The 16,340-nt window shown below is 37.4% G+C and overlaps 1 protein-coding gene and 1 long non-coding RNA gene across 3 annotated transcripts in view; one reads left to right on the plus strand and one right to left on the minus strand.

Annotated features, from left to right (window-relative positions):
* Positions 1-16,340, minus strand: part of LOC120531435 (aryl hydrocarbon receptor-like) — a 124,994-nt gene that overhangs the window by 77,755 nt on the left and 30,899 nt on the right. The gene's annotated exons all lie outside the window — the stretch shown is intronic.
* Positions 4,276-16,340, plus strand: part of LOC120531436 — a 45,102-nt gene continuing 33,037 nt past the window's right edge. The window contains exons 1-2 of the long non-coding RNA XR_005634105.1: positions 4,276-4,619; positions 8,874-8,942. This is a non-coding gene — a long non-coding RNA (uncharacterized LOC120531436). The remainder of the gene's footprint in view (positions 4,620-8,873; positions 8,943-16,340) is intronic.

Consider the following 16,340-nt stretch of genomic DNA (forward strand, 5'->3'; position numbering starts at 1 on the left):
ACGCAATCAAAATAGACAAACTTACTATTGTACCAGTACATTTATTTTAATAAACACTATTTTAATAAGTACTATGCTAGTTTTTATTTTATTATATTTCAAGAAAGTAACATAGTATACAATCAAGCAGATAAAATGTGCAGTACTTGAACTAGAAATAAAATCAAAATGAATCTACAAAAACCACAGAATTAAAAAGAAAAAATAAAACCTAGCATAACACGAATTCAACTCCCACCTGAGAGAAAGACAAAGAGAAATGAGATGGCCAAGAGCAGAGGGGGAAAAATGAAGCTACTGATAGACTGTACAGTTTCGTCATTACATTTTGGTTCTAGGAATGCTGTTTTGATGTACAGTATATTTGCTGTTTGTATTTACTAGTTTATGACCCCTGTATTTTTTCTGAAGTACTATTTATTGGATTCTGTACTGGATTTGTTTCCATTTGGTTATACCTTTACTCTTTTTTGTAGCCTCACCTTTTTTAATTGTTTTCAAATATTAAGAAACTACATTTTTTGTCCTTTGAACCAAACGTTTCATAGTTTGCCTGTCCTCCAAGACTTCTATTCCAAGTGTGGAACCTGGCCCAGACACAGACAGGCAGACATCATTTTCTCACCCAACACACGTTTATTTACACTATTTACACGTAATACAGTGCACAAACCCAGTGCCTCAGCACCAATCACCCCAAAGTCCAGGCCTCTTCCAAATGCCTTATCCTTTCTTCACACTGCCTCTTGCCTCTCCCCCCGAGTTCTGTCCACTTCCACCCAACTTCAGCCTCGAGTGGAGGGAGGCGGCCCCTTTTATATTCACCCGGATGTGCTCCAGGTGTCCTCCAGTAATCTTCTGCCGGCACTCTCCTGTGTGGCGGAACTACCAGCTGTGTTCCCAGAAGCACTCCGGGTGTCCCCGATACTCTTCCCCCCAGCACTTCCGGGCATGGCGGAAGTGCTGAGGTCCAGGGCTCTCCAGGCATTGGGACGCCCCCTGGGGGTAAACACGGGCCCTTACAGGGTTGAGCTTCAGAGCTCTGCACCCGTGGTCCCCAACACAACCAGGGCAGTCGCCCCCTCGTGGTCTGGAGGAGGTGTAAGCCCTCCTCCGGTCCTCTTGGGTGCCCCGGCTGGGTACCACCTCCAGCCGCGTGCCACACAAGTTAAATAACAAGTTAAATTACGAAATGAGAATGTGAACATTCTGTCTGTTTGGTTCACTTTAAAACTTTATTTTATACTAGCTGTGTTATCTGGCTTCATTTCCTAAGAGAATGGGCCATGTATATAGTGGCATTCGTTAATTGGATGTATCAGAAGTACTATGAAACTATCTAAGTACTTTTCTGTAGATAGTGTTTGTTATATTTTTCTTTAATCATGGGCTAATATTATTAGTTCACTGGAGCTCTTTACAATTGCCCAGGAACAAAACATTTCTGCTGTAGATCAATTCCTGATTTTCCTACTGACTGATTTAGGCTTTTGTTGATGGTCACTGGAAAACACAATTTTACAGGAAAACGTATTATTTTGAATGGAAACAGAAAATAGTAATGCAAATTTTATTTGTGAATGTAATTTTAGACTGTAGCATATCCTGTAAAATTGGTAACTTCAATCCGATTTGAATGTAACACTTTGATCTTGAAATCTTGTACCACTGCAAAGTTTAGGATGGATTACATCAAGAACAATATACATTGAATTTTGGTTTAGTTCAGCTAATTACATATACCATGGACAATTACAGGCTGCACATTTACGTGGCTCATGGCTTGAACTCAGCTTTTTAAGCATAGTGCAGAAAAGAATAGGTGAAAAAATATAATATTGTAAGTTATGTACAATTTCCAAATCCTGTTTTCTGTCCATGGGCAACTACTATAACTGAGCTATGAATCTATTTAAACTGACCATGGCATGTCATTGTTCATGGCTTGTGTTATAGCCAGGGCTTGAAGTGGGCCAATAACACTGTTACCAGCACTTCTCTGCTTCTGCTTTGCGAACTAGAACATAGTGGCGAATTGTTATGTGACCTCCAAAAGGGCACCCTAGTTCTCTGCAATATTGCATGTATTTTACCACCAAGCTCACGTCATCCCCTACCATGTTGTTCAAAGTATATGTATATAAGCATGTTGAACAATCTAAGAGGGATAAACTTCCTTTTGTATGAATTGTATACCGCATTGTAAGGAGTAAGAAGAACTGACAGAATAGGGCATACTGCATGTACTCAACTTGCTAGCCTGGCCTGCTTTGAGATTTGCCAAACTTGGTTCCTTCCACTTTACTTTTGGTAGTGGCATTTATTTGCCTAAAATGGCTGACCTATTTTTCTGCACAATTACATGATTGTTGTCGCACTGGTGGCACTCTTTTGCATGAAATGAAGCCCTATTCCTTTGCGCTGAGACAGAAAAAGGATAAGAAAGAAAGAATATGAAATAATGGCCAACTCACAACTTTATTACCAAAAATAAAAAAACATAGGTCAGTTAATTTTCTTTTTTCTAGTATCTAACCAAATAATTCAATTAAATCAGTCAAAGCATTTTGGATATTTTAGGGAAGGTCGTTTTTCTATTGTAGGGGGGGGTTTACCCCTAAATATTGATATACTGGGCAGCACGGTGGCGCAGTGGTAGCACTGCTGCCTCGCAGTTAGGAGACCCGGATTTGCTTCCCAGGTTCTCCCTGCGTGGAGTTTACATGTTCTCCCCGTGTCTGCGTGGGTTTCCTCCGGGCGCTCCGGTTTCCTCCCACAATCCAAAGACATGCAGGTTAGGTGGATTGGTGATTCTAAATTGGCCCTGGTGTGTGGGTGTGTTTGTGTGTGTCCTGCGGTGGGTTGGCACCCTGCCCGGGATTGGTTCCTGCCTTGTGCCCTGTGTTGGCTGGGATTGGCTCCAGCGGACCCCCGTGACCCTGTGTTTGGTTTCAGCGGGTTGGATAATGGATGGATATTGATATACTGAAATGTTCTTTCTTAGTGGATACCTACAGCCCTAGATGTTATCATCATTTCAAATTTCAGCTTTTTATTTAAATGAGAAATAGCATTGTTATTGATGAGTGAATGAGTCAGTCAGTCAACTTTGCGTTTTATATTTATGGAGATTGTTGAAAATAATTAGTGATGTTTTGGATGCCATTTTGTTTTCCTTTATGGGCATCACCTATTTGTGAGTCCAGTTGTCAAGACAAGGGCCCTGGTTGCTGAGGGAATGCCTTCAAAGGTCACAGCCTCCAGAGTTTAATTTGTGAGGAGTTAAAGATCATCTCAGCAGTAATGCTGCACAATATATCGTTTCAGAATCATCAATGTGATGTGTGCATGTGCAATAGTCACATTGCAGGGCATGATGTGTTACTTAATTATTTACTTGTTTGTTTATTAAATTATTTATTAATTCATTATTTTTTGCCAGGTCAGTTCACAAGAATAGCTTGTACAAACAAGTAACACATAAATACAAAACTCTTAGTGGAGTAGATATATGAACAGGATTGAAAGAATAAAAACCAAGCCACATACAGATACTTATACCAGGACGTGTGTTGTCAAGTAAAACAAATTAAATTTAAAAAAAAAAACCATATCATGCTACAATCTTTTTTTCTGCTTGATACAACGGTTCTCATTTCACAACTTATCTACAAGACAAGTTTGTGTGATATACCATAAATTACTATGATTATTTTGATACAAGGAGTTAGGTAATGAGTGTCATGCAGGCTCTGCATGAACAGAGAACCACCACTCACAATTATTCTCAAACAAAAAAAGCAGGCTCCATTAACCGTTGATCACAACGGAAAAATTAGTGATGAATAGGAGAAAAACAACAGAATGGAAGATTTTGTTGCAAATAGAAATGTGTCAGTCATATGGAATTATTTTGGCTACAGAAAGGATAATGTAGACCAAAAACAGGTACTTTGTCGACAGTGCCTTGCAATTATTACCATGCACAAGGCAGCACAACTAATTTGTTTGATTATTTAAATCAGCAGCACAAAGATCTGAATGCTGTCTAAAGCAAAAAACTATTTTGAACACGTTTGCCAATGATACACCATATGAAAAAGGGTTCCAGATGGCAGAGAGAAACCACCGATGCAATAACATTTTACCTCATGAAAGACATGGTACCAGCTAGCACAGCTAACAAAGAGGGTTTTAAAAAGATGATCCAGGCCCTTCACAAGCAGTATGTAATACCATTACACAACTGTATTTCTTATGTCACCATCCCAGAGCTGTACGAGAATGCACGTTCAATCACAGCTATCAAATGTGGAATATTCTGCAGCAAGATTTATGGTCCAACTAGACAACGAAGCCATAAATAAGTCTGATTGTCCAGTTTATTAATGGGGACTTCCAACTAAAAAGTGGCTGTTGGCAAACAGCATTTTTCCCAAAGGATCATATAAGTCAGAACATTGAAACAGGTTTGACAAAAGCATTGGTTGCTTGGGGAATAGTAGAAAGATGTCTAATCTGTAAAACAACAGACAACGTGACGAACATGGTGAAAGTTGCATCCCTTAACAAATGGACCAGGCTTCAGTGCTTTGGGCACAGACTGCATCTTACAGTTGGTAAGTTTGCTATATTTACTACGCTGTTTTACTTAACAACTTGTCCTAAAATAAACATAATAAAATAGTTGTATCAGATTCATACCTCTATTGTTAGAATGTTTATATATGTACAGTATTATACTTCTACTACTGCTAATTGCACATATTGCCTTAGCCATATTTAAAAAAATACCTTTTTACAATAACACCGTCTTCTAGCTTATTGTTTAATAGCTAGATTATTTTAATATAACTCCCTTTTTTTGTTAGTCCTCTCTTTTAAATAGCACAATCAGAAGCTAGTCAGACTTGTATTTCACTGCATGTTCTATCTGTAAGTCTAAACATAGAAGCTTTTAATATTGAATTGAATTTTAAAATGTTTGTTCCATAAACAATTAATTTTTAAGAATGCATTAAATTGAAACACGAGGGCAGTAATATTCTTTGGGAGTAATTGGGTTTTCATAGATTTTTTAAACATGTAAAGAAAGCAGGCAGAAACTGTATATTTCATCTTTAAATAACCCATACTTTATTCAGTTGCAGAAACATAGTTATTTGTATGTATAAGCATTTCATTTTTTAAATTTAAATATAACTGTTTATACTATTTAAAGCGTACTTTTTTCCCTTTGAAAATACATTGAAAAAAGGATGAACATACAAACTGTGTAACAGGGGTGTGCAAGAAGCTGGTGGGTCACTTCTCTCACAACTGGGAGGCCAGAAGTTCTTTGGGAAAAGCCCAGAATGAGCTCAATCTACCATTGAATTCTCTCAATATTAGAATGCCAGACAAGATGGAGTTCCAGACAAATGGTGATCAGCAGGATACTACAGCAGCAGAAAGCTTTAACTCACGTCCTGTCTGCAGACAAGAAGGTGCAACTTCTAATTCCAACCTGGCAAGATATAGATATCTTGGAGGCTGTCAACATGTCACTAGGCCCACTGCTGGGCATCACACAGGCACTTTCAGGAGAAGACTATGTTAGTGTCACCTATGTGAAACCAGTTCTTCACCTCTTTAGACTTGACCAAGAAGTTGAAAAGCAAGATGTTGGGCTACCTTAATGAGAAATATAAAGATAAAGTTACTCAGGAGCTGCTAGATATGGTATCTTGTTTGAACCCTGGTTCAAAATGGACTTCATCAGTGCAGACAGCAAGATCAAAGTCAAGTTCAGTTTAACCTTTTAAAAATAATTTGTGTTGTAGATTATATTTATTTTAAGTTTTACTTTTGAAAACCACTGGTGGGACTAGTGATATCTGCTATTGTAGTTTTATAATTTTGTTTAAAATATGTTTACTATTTTGCTTTTTACCAAAAACATGTTTAATTTTGAAATAAAATGTAAAATGGTATATTTTATTACTTATGTTAATTCATTATGTGAAAATGAAGCTTCCTTACTCCTATGTTCAAGGGTTCTCAAAGTCGGTCCTGGGGTTTTTATTTCAACCAGATTCATAATCAGTGACAACAACTGATAACAATGATCTCATTTAATTAGCTGCTTTTTTTCTCTTCTCTTATTCTACAGTACATTCAGCAGCATGACTTTTACATTTATAAGACATTTAGAAATATTTCTATTTTTGCTATAGATTTAAATGCTTAACTCTCTTTTGTTGATTTCATTATATTTTCCCTTTCTCTTTGCATTTTGCTCCCTTCATTGTATCTTAATAATGAATGTTAAAAAGGAGCAGAGCAGATACCCAGGCAAACATCCATCCATCCATCCATTATCCAACCCGCTGAATCCGAACACAGGGTCACGGGGGTCTGCTGGAGCCAATCCCAGCCAACACAGGGCACAAGGCAGGAACCAATCCCGGGCAGGGTGCCAACCCACCGCAGGACCCCAAACAACACTGAATAATCAAAGGCTGCAACTACTTTTGTGTCAGACCCACTAATTATTAAATAATTGATTATTTAAAAAATTAGAAAAACCTGAAAAAGTAGAATGAAAATCAAGATGAAAATATTGTTAAAAAGAAAAAAATACATTTTTCATATATAACTGCTTAGTACATTTTATTATTTTTAACCAAACTTTATTTTTTTAATTTCTATATTGTTCCCAAAATACAGAATCTAAGAAATAACAGTTCACTTAATTAGCCCAGGAGTCCAATTAAAAAAAGAAGCTGGCTGGAACAAAAGCTTGCAGTCACAGTCTATCCCCAGGACCATGTTTGAGAACCCCTGTCTCATTTAATCCTCTGTTTCAACCAGGAGTGACCCTGTGTTAGGATATAGCGGGATGGAAAATGACTGACTGACTGACAGATATATAGCCTCCTATAATCTTATTTATCCCATCTAGAAAATATCCTGCCTCACTGACAGAAGGGTCATGACAGGCAAATGAAGCTTCATGAAGCATTTGCTGTATTTTCTGACTCCACTAAATATACAGTACAGGTTATAAATCTTTAGCGATAAAGACAGAAAGGTCACACATTAAAAACTTAAAAGAGTAATTTTTTAAATTGTTTTTTATTTTCTATACAGCAGATGAACTCATATTCCAAGGTCACTCCAAACATTCTAGAATGATTAATTCTTTGAAAATTAAGCTATTCAGATCATCTGGTGAAAATTCCTAAATTTTTAATATCACAAAATATGTATTCAATATATGCAGTATGCATTCAAATAAAAATGACTGATATGTGTCAGTGTTTGACAATCATGACTCAGACCATAAAGACACATGAGATGAGTTTGCATACCATTTTCACATAACGCATAGCAAGAGAAATGAAGGGGAACCATCTGTATGTAATTAAAGGTTCACTAAGCAGACTACAAAGAATGTGAAAGCTGTGTGACAGCAAGACTCTAAACCTGAGTGGCAAACAAAGCCAGGAAAAGAACAACATAATAAAATGTGTGGGATGGAAACAGTGGCTTAAGTGTCATAGTCAGTGTCTCAGTGCAAATAGCCAGAATCTCTCTTAAAGTCAACTAATGTCAAAGCAAACAGAAATCCAAATAAATCCGTAGGAAGGAGGCTGTAGGAAGTTGTCATGAAACAGACTTTGGAAGAATAAAATGGGGTTGACAGTTTTGGGGACAAACAGCAAAAACATCAGTCTCCTAATGGCCAAAAGTAGAACAAGAGCAAGGGGAGGTTCCATACTATAGGATACTGTAACTGGTCAACCATTGCAGGCTCGATGCAGAATTTGTCAAAATCAAGGTACAACTGCCATTGAATTTTAACTGAAACATGCTACTATTTAAAAGCAATTATTTTTTAAAAATGTCAGTCCTCTGCACCAAAGGAATGTGAAGGGTACCAATGTTGTATGTCAGATTACTACACTCATTTTATTAACTACTATCCTCTCTGAAGTTCACTGAGCTCAACATAGATTGCTGTCTATGGGGAGTCTGATGCAGCTACCACCTGTGAAGAGCTGTGTGTCTAACTTTTCAAAGATCAGATAACCTGGTACTCCTCTCAGCTCAAGACTGTATTTACTCTCTCTTGGAGTCAGTGGCTATTTTCTGCAAGCACTAACTGTTTTAGAGCAAAGCTTAAGATATTCCAGCATACAACTGCAGGTTCCTAGTGCGTGCTGCCTTTCTAATCAATGTTTTCCCCAAGCTCCACATCCTGTTTACATTTTTGAGTTCAAACTTGAAAGCGAAGCCTGAGAGAGCTGGAAAGAGTATCTACACAGCAATAACAGGCTCTGCTGGCTATAGGCTCTGATGAGACATGCCGGGAAACTGCTTCCACAGGTCTTCTATGCCTCAGGCTGAGAAACCAAAACAATAGGAGGCTTGTGTAACTGCATCCTAATACAGGCGCCATTAACCCTGTCGGGGGAAGGCAGCATGATGGCCACCTGACAGGAAGCGACAGCGCCTTGGGCACACCTGACTGCTTGACTGTACATTGTAACAATTTTTGAGTTAAAGGAAAGTCACCATTGGTGGGGGTTCATTTTCCCTTGTTGGTTGTACAGTATATATTTTAAACCTGTGCATTTATCCTTAAACAAAGCAGAGCATGCCTCAACAACTTTACTTTTTAATGACTGCCCTCCAACCTGCTCTTTCTGATTTTGTATTACCATATATGTTGCATTCAGCTGGTAAAAGAGGCAGATCTTTGTGTTGTCAATCTCAGCAATTAAATGTGCAATTTTATTAGATGTAATAAGATTTTTAAGGCAAAAAAGTTTCTATATTTGAGGGTTTTTTTATTGGTAATATGAACAAGTTTTTTTTTTTTATTGCAGGTCATTGTATACAGAAAAAGGAGAAAATCTATAAGGTCACACTTCCAAGAGGTTATAAGTGTGCTTAAGGTATGATCACACATTACAAGGGATGTGACTATGTTCACTTTTACTGTTTTCACAGAGATGTGGACATAACAGTACAGCAAGTCTCTTACAGCTCTTGCAAGGTGCTTAATTACTGAAAAACCTTTTGTCAAATCATGTAATATTCTAGCCTATGTTTTTGTCTTACTTTAAAGTAGCAGACTCTTGGCTCAGAAAAATGTCCCCTCAGTATTCAGTACCCAGGTTGGCACTGTGGCACAATGGTTTTCAGTGGTCATTCACCTGTCCAAGAACCTGGGTTTACAACTCACCAGACAGTATTTTTAAAGTTTGCATTTTCTTCCAGTGTACACATGGCTTTTCTATGAATATGCATTTTTGCATGGGACACATGCATTATAAAAAGTATTATTTTTTTGTACTACCAGTTATTTTACTCAAAAGAGGCAAAAGACAAAATTCTTTAATATTAGTGAAATTAGCATTTAGATTTACTTTAAATTCTGGTTTATCTTTGTATATAAATGCAGTTTAAAGACAAATTGCATGGATACTATATATCATCATTTGTCATCAAAACAAGAATCTTAGTTCCAAAAGTGAAAACACAAAATAGGCAGTTTCATACTTGTTAGTGGGTTTTTTATAACCAAGTGACTTAGCTTGGTGTAATCATTCAATGATGCAAGAGATGGGTGGCAATTCTAACTGTTAATCAAGATGTTACACTACAGAGGAAGATAGCTGTATGTGTCAGATGCTCTTTTTATCACATTTTTCTCAGTTGTAATTAAAAAATTTAGTATAAAACAGACAATGCACTTAAAATGTATGCCAGTTGCTAACTTTCCTTTGACTGGAAAGTTCTGGTGCATTTTGACGAACAAACTGTAATAAAATCTCCTAGATGACCTTTGGTATTAGTTGTTTTCTTGAAGACTGTCTTTGTTTGGAAGTTTATACTTGAAAACAGCCTTAAGTTTCTTCATTGAATTGCTTAAAATAATTTTCATATAGTGTCTTGTGATGGAAACCAGGGGGTGTCAGCGGCCCCAAAACCTCAACTCGAACACATGCAGAGTCCTGGGTTCAAATAAGGATGGTTTATTCAACCAAATTCCTTCTCACGATACCTCAAAGTAGCACAAGCACAAATGACCTCTCTCTCTCTCTCTCTCTCTCTACAACCCACAATTCCTCTCTCCAGTTGAGTGTTGCCTTTCTTCCTCCTAGCTCTGACTCTCCTGGACAACAGAGTGCTGTCCCTTTTATTGAGGACCCGGGAGTACTTCTGTTTCCAGGCCAACTGCCCAATGGAAGTACATCAGGGTCATATGGAAGTCCTATTGTAGGAAGCGCATCTCCCTGCAGTACCCCCTTGTGACACCCAGGGACCCCAGCAGGGCTGTATTGCTGGACTGCACTTCCCAGCATGTCCTACTGGGTCCATACTGGGCATCAATATCCAGGGCCACTGCCATCTAGTGTCCTGGGGGAATAAAGAGTCCCCAATGACATCTTTTTGTGAGCTGTCCGTCCATCTTCTCCGGCCATCACTTCCGGGTCTGGCTCCTTCGTCTCTCCTGGCTGGGATGCCCATCTGCCTGTTCAAAACCTCCCGTCCAGGTAAGGAACCATCCCCTCCTCTGGTCGGGATGCCCGTCCAACCCCTGTGGCATTTACAGTCTGCCATTATATAAGGTGTTAATTTATATTAATATTTTTTGCATATTTACATATATATATGTCAGCAAAATGTATATGGAAGTGTGTGAATTTAGAAAAAACAGGTCATATGCCATATATCTGCAAAACAATTTGAAGCAGAAATCATAATGACTTACTGATTAATATCAATTGGGTATTTTTACTGATTACTACAGAGTAATTTAGTTCAAAATATTTTCATTCTACATTAATAACAGAACCAATAAACCTAGTGTAGGTATTTCTATTTATTTTGGTTTGATTTACAAGAAATACTTAGCCAGGATAGAGGAATGGGAATTAAATCCCTATCTAATATCACAGTTCCCCGTAAGTGTACTTGCAGTTGCATTAGCTGCATCAGCCAAACCCCAACACCTTTGCATATTAGTTTCTTCTCAATGTTGCCCTCCACTGCATTTCACTTTAGTAAAGATCTCTGGTTTTCAGCATTAAATACTCTTCAGTCTCTCCCTTATTATGGTGATTCCTCAATTCCCTCTTGCTAATTTCATGCCAGACCAAGAAGGGGTTAATTAGTCTTCTTTTAATTGCCAAAGAGAAACACACCTGCCTCAGGTGTTCTTTCAATCATCAGCTAAAAAAAATCTTAAGGCTAACACCAGCAGAGCCTGCTACTTCAAACAAAACACCACAGCCTCCAGCTAACAACTACTATCAATACTTTGAAAATGTATAGTAAGAATTAGCCAGAAATCACTTTGCATTTTCTAAGTGTTATGAGTATATATACAAAGTATAACCTTTTAATAAATGTAGGCTACAATCAAATCAAGTTGGGAAAGCTAATTCAAGTATTTACATGAACTGGTATCAGTTTGAGCCAACTTCAGTCCTCAATATCAAACGTCATGTACATTTTAAGTTTGAATTAATAGAAAAAGTAATAATAATATAAATCAGGCACCCCAAATCACAGAAAGGCAACTGTTGACAAATGTAGCCTTTTAGACTTTAATACTCCTGCAACCAGGCATGAGTTACGTGGCTATTGTCACTCTGTGTATAATGAACTAGCCAGCATATATGGTCCGACCTTGGTTAGTCTGGATTTTGTAAGCACTGTTTATCACAGTTGCATCGTTCTTGTGCTTCTGTCTGCCAAAAAGGGATTATTTAAGGAGGGAGTAAGCTTCAGGGCCACAGGTATCACAGCTGACTTACTGTAACATTTATTCTGAGGAAAGGGTGCTTCCTGTATATATAATGCTTTGTACCAACGAGTTTTACAGGTTCTCCTGTTCATATTGTTAAAGGTAAAGCTCAGAAACCGGTGCCCTTCATCACCAAACTGGGAAAAAATAATTAATTGCATTTCACACTTATTTAAAGTATGAAGGCACTCCATAAGAATACCACCAAGGCTGTAATTAGTTGTTAAACAGGTATGCAACACTTTCATATGATGTCTATTAGTCCTGCTCATTCTGAACCACTTAAATCAGAGAAATTAAATTCCGTCCAAAATACCTTGCATTTCCCTACTGCATTTCCATATACAGGTATATATATAAAATGCTGAGGATTGTCTGTCTTTCATGCAAAAACTTAAGAATTCCTAGGCCTTGAAGCTTGATCTTGCACCATCTACTGACTGTCAACTATGAGATACACATTTCATTGTGAAGGAAAGTGACACAAAACGGCATGCCACAAAGAGTATCAAGACATGAAGCCGCTATTAAGCCTCATGCCAAACACGGGAAGCAATTCAGTGATGAACAGCAAAAAACCATTTTTAGAACACCTAAGCAGTATCAATGGCTCCTTATCTTTTATAATCCCCCCAAACATGGTGTGTACATGTTCAGAATTCATAATCAAATTTATCATTCTATTGGTGAACTACACTCCTTTCAGTTCCTATTTATTTAAGGACCGGAGGTCCACGTGTGTCCTAGTAGTACTAGACGTTTCATCAAATAAGGACTATATGCTAACAAATGAGTCATACTTTATAGAACCCACAACATCTAAAAGTTTCTCCAGTAATGTCCCTCCACAAAAAGAGAAACACACAAATGCAACAGCACCACAAGATAAATAACTTTAAAGTGTTTCATGAAAAGATTAAACTGGATACACAAACCAGTACATATTTGTTTCAACAATAACATGGGAAGAAAAATAACACATTTCAAAGAGTGCGGAGGTAAAATAGACGATCTCTAAAGAACACAGTAAGACGAGACTAAAAACAAAATACAAGTTATTTTACATGTGTTTACAAACAAAAAACAACAAAAAATTAAAAGAGCTAATGTCCCTTCACAAAAATTTCATGGCAGCATATATACTCCAGAACTATGACCCCATTAAAAGATAAAAATAAAACTATTAAAGCCTTCATTTCCAGAAACATGGGTCTCATAGCTCTTCTTCCTCATAAAGAACTGAACCAAAACTGTCAATAAGGACAAACAAATTATTAGAAACGTTCAAATAGCAAAAAAATATATATTGAGCTTGCATTCAATTACTTTGGGGGTATTGTGGGGGAGATTTACTATCCAGCACCAGCAAGGGATTGATCTAGCCACATCGCGTATAAAAGAGCATCTGCAGCTTTAGCGTCAATGACACAAAGGACTAATGCCTGCACACCTGAAGAATGCACATGGAAGCCTTATTTTTCAGTTCAAAGGTCCTTTATCAGATCTACAAGCTTGTTCCTGTATGCTATGTCTATGCTGATGTTTTGACTCAGGCGCCTGACATTATCGTCAGCTCAATCAAAATCAAATCTAAGGAAAAAGGGCCTCAATATTCAGCTCTACTATTAGATACTGGATGGATCTAATCCTTACATGCAGTAAAAGATTTAGCTTTTTTATCTTCTGTGGCCACCATGTTTGCAATTTACTATTTTAATTTATTGATAAGTGTCAATTTTTTATCATCTGGCTGCCAAGCAGAGTCCACTTTTAATAGCCCTCCATGGTCATAAATTTTCAGATCTTACAGTTAGTCCTCTAAATCTGGGAAGGTAAAATATTTGCAACACAGGAGAGGCAAGAATAATCGAGAAGAAACAGAGAAACATATTTTTTACAGAACTTGCAAAAAACTAAAGTAAGTCTTCCAATGAGACAGATGGGTGGTTTAGGCAAGAATGTGTAGTCAAAATCTATAGCAGGATTATTGTAAAGTATTCATAATGAGAGCACCCAGTAGCATTTTTTAATCCTGTTCGTGTGTCATCAATTGCAATATGCATTACATAAAACCAAGATAGGTCAAAACAGACCTGGATTCTGTGTGTACTTCCTGCAAGCTACATTCTTATATCTAAATGTCTAGTTTAGAGGACCATGCATCATAAAATATGGTGCTCAGAAATATCCAGCAATAACAAAAACTGCACATTCATGTTACAGAATAAGAAAGGAATGCTAACTCAAGTGTAAGTAAAATATTTCAGTACAAAAGCACCGCAGTCGATTCCTCATCAGTACATGCAATATGATCCTTCAGCAAAGCTGATAAACAAGCCATCATAAAGGATATCAGGTGGCAGAGACTCAAGCACCCAACATGACAGGCTTGCTGTCAACTCTTGTCAGACCAGGTGTTGTATTCTGAAACAAATGTGCCACGTCAAATCACAAGGGAGATGACCACCAATAATGGCCTCTTTGGTGAACAGATTCTGTACTACCTGTAGCTAGTGATAAAAATCATGATTGAATACGAACACCACAATGGAACAAAAAAAACAAAGAAATGTGTGCCCTTCCCACTGGTATGTGTCGCTGTGGGAAACTAGCCCACTTTTCTCAGGGGTATCAACTTGTAACAGAATTTTACTACTATTAAGAGTCACTACATATTTGCACGCACTTCCTAGTGCTTATCTGACATACACAGTAGGTAAAAAAAAGTTTAGGGGGCTTGTCTGCAACACCATTTTTAAGAAAAAAGATTCCTTAATCAAGTGGGGAATATGTGATCACTTGTATACTGCTGGCTTTAACCCAATAGAAAAGATGGAATAATAATAATAGCATATAGATTTTCAGTTAATAATGAGGAAGCCAGGTCAAAAATACATATGATTTTCAGATGTAAATTGCTGTTCAGTTTCATGAAATTCCTCACAGATACAACAAACCAATAAAACCGTTTGCATAACCAGTCATTTTTTTCAAAATAGGACTACAAAAATTAAGGCCATTCATTGATGGTTTTCAGTCTCTTAGCAAAGAGTGCACTGCCCCTGTTTATTATTATTCATTAACAATACTATTTAGGCACAGTCATGTGAAAAATAAAGTATACCCTCTTTCAACTCTAAGGTTTTACATATCCGGACATAAAAAAAAATCATCTGGTCCTTAACAGGTCCTAAACTTAGGTAAATACAACCTCAGATGAACAACAACACATGACATATTACATTGTTTCATTATTTATTTAACATAAACTAAGCCAAAATGCAGAAGCAGTATGTGAAAAATTAAGTACACCCTTACTGGTTCCATAGGAATTAAGAGGGTAAGTAGCAGCCAGGTGCTGTTATTAAATGCTCTTGATTAATTGATCATGAGCATTGTGTGACCACCTCTATAAAAGCAGACGTTTTGGCACTCTGCTGGTCTGGACCATTCAGATATGTGTTAACACAATGTCAGAGAGGAAAGACATCAGTAACGATCTCAAAGAAGCAATTGTTGCTACCTATCAATCTGGGAAGGGTTATAAGGTAATTTCCAAACAATTTGAAGTCCATCATTCTACAGTGAGAAAGATTATTTACTGATACAAGTGAAATCATTCAAGACAGTTGCCAGTCTTCCCAGGAGTGGATGTCCCAGCAAATTTACCCCAAGGTCAGACCATGCAAGAACTACATCTCAGACTCTATAGGCTTCAGTTAGAATGTTAAATGTTAAAGTTTATAACAGTACAATTAGAAAAAGACTGAACAAGAATGGCTTGTTTGGAAGTGTTGTCAGGAGAAAGCCTCTTCTTTCCAAAAAGATTATGGCAACACGGCTTAGGTTTGCAAAGTTGCATCTGAACAAACCATAAGACTTCTGGAAAGGCGCTATATAAATATAATGTATTGTTATTATTATTACTATTATTATTATTAATAATAATATTATTAACACTGTCCTTTGGACAGATGAGACCAAAGTGAAGATGTTTGGCCATAATGCACAGCGCCAAACACAGTATATTACCACAAACACCTCATACCAACTGTCAAGCACGGCAGTAATAGTGATTTGGGTTTGTTTTGTAGCCATAGGACCTGGGTATTGTGCAGTCATTGAGTCAACCATGAACTCTTCTTTATGCTAAAGTATTCTAGAGTCAAATGTGAGGCCTTCTGTCCGACAGCTAAAACTTGGCTGAAATTATGTCATTCAACAGAGCAAGCACACCAGCAAATCTACAAGAGAATGGCTGGAAAAAAAAAGAAAGAAGGTGTTGCAATGGCCCAGTCAAAATCCCAACCTCAACTTAAATGAAATGCTGTGGCAGGACCTAATGAGAGTTTTGCATAAACGAATGCCCGCAAACCTCAATGAACTGAAGCAATGTTGTCAAGAACAGTGGGCCGAAATTCCTCCACAACGATGTGAGAGACTGATAAAGTCATACAGAAAATGATTACTTCAAGTTATTGCTGCTAAAGGTTCTACAAGTTATTGAATCATGGGGTGTACTTAGTTTTTCCCACAT

The sequence above is a fragment of the Polypterus senegalus genome, chromosome 6 (assembly GCF_016835505.1).
Source record: "Polypterus senegalus isolate Bchr_013 chromosome 6, ASM1683550v1, whole genome shotgun sequence".
Classification (NCBI taxonomy): domain Eukaryota; kingdom Metazoa; phylum Chordata; class Cladistia; order Polypteriformes; family Polypteridae; genus Polypterus; species Polypterus senegalus.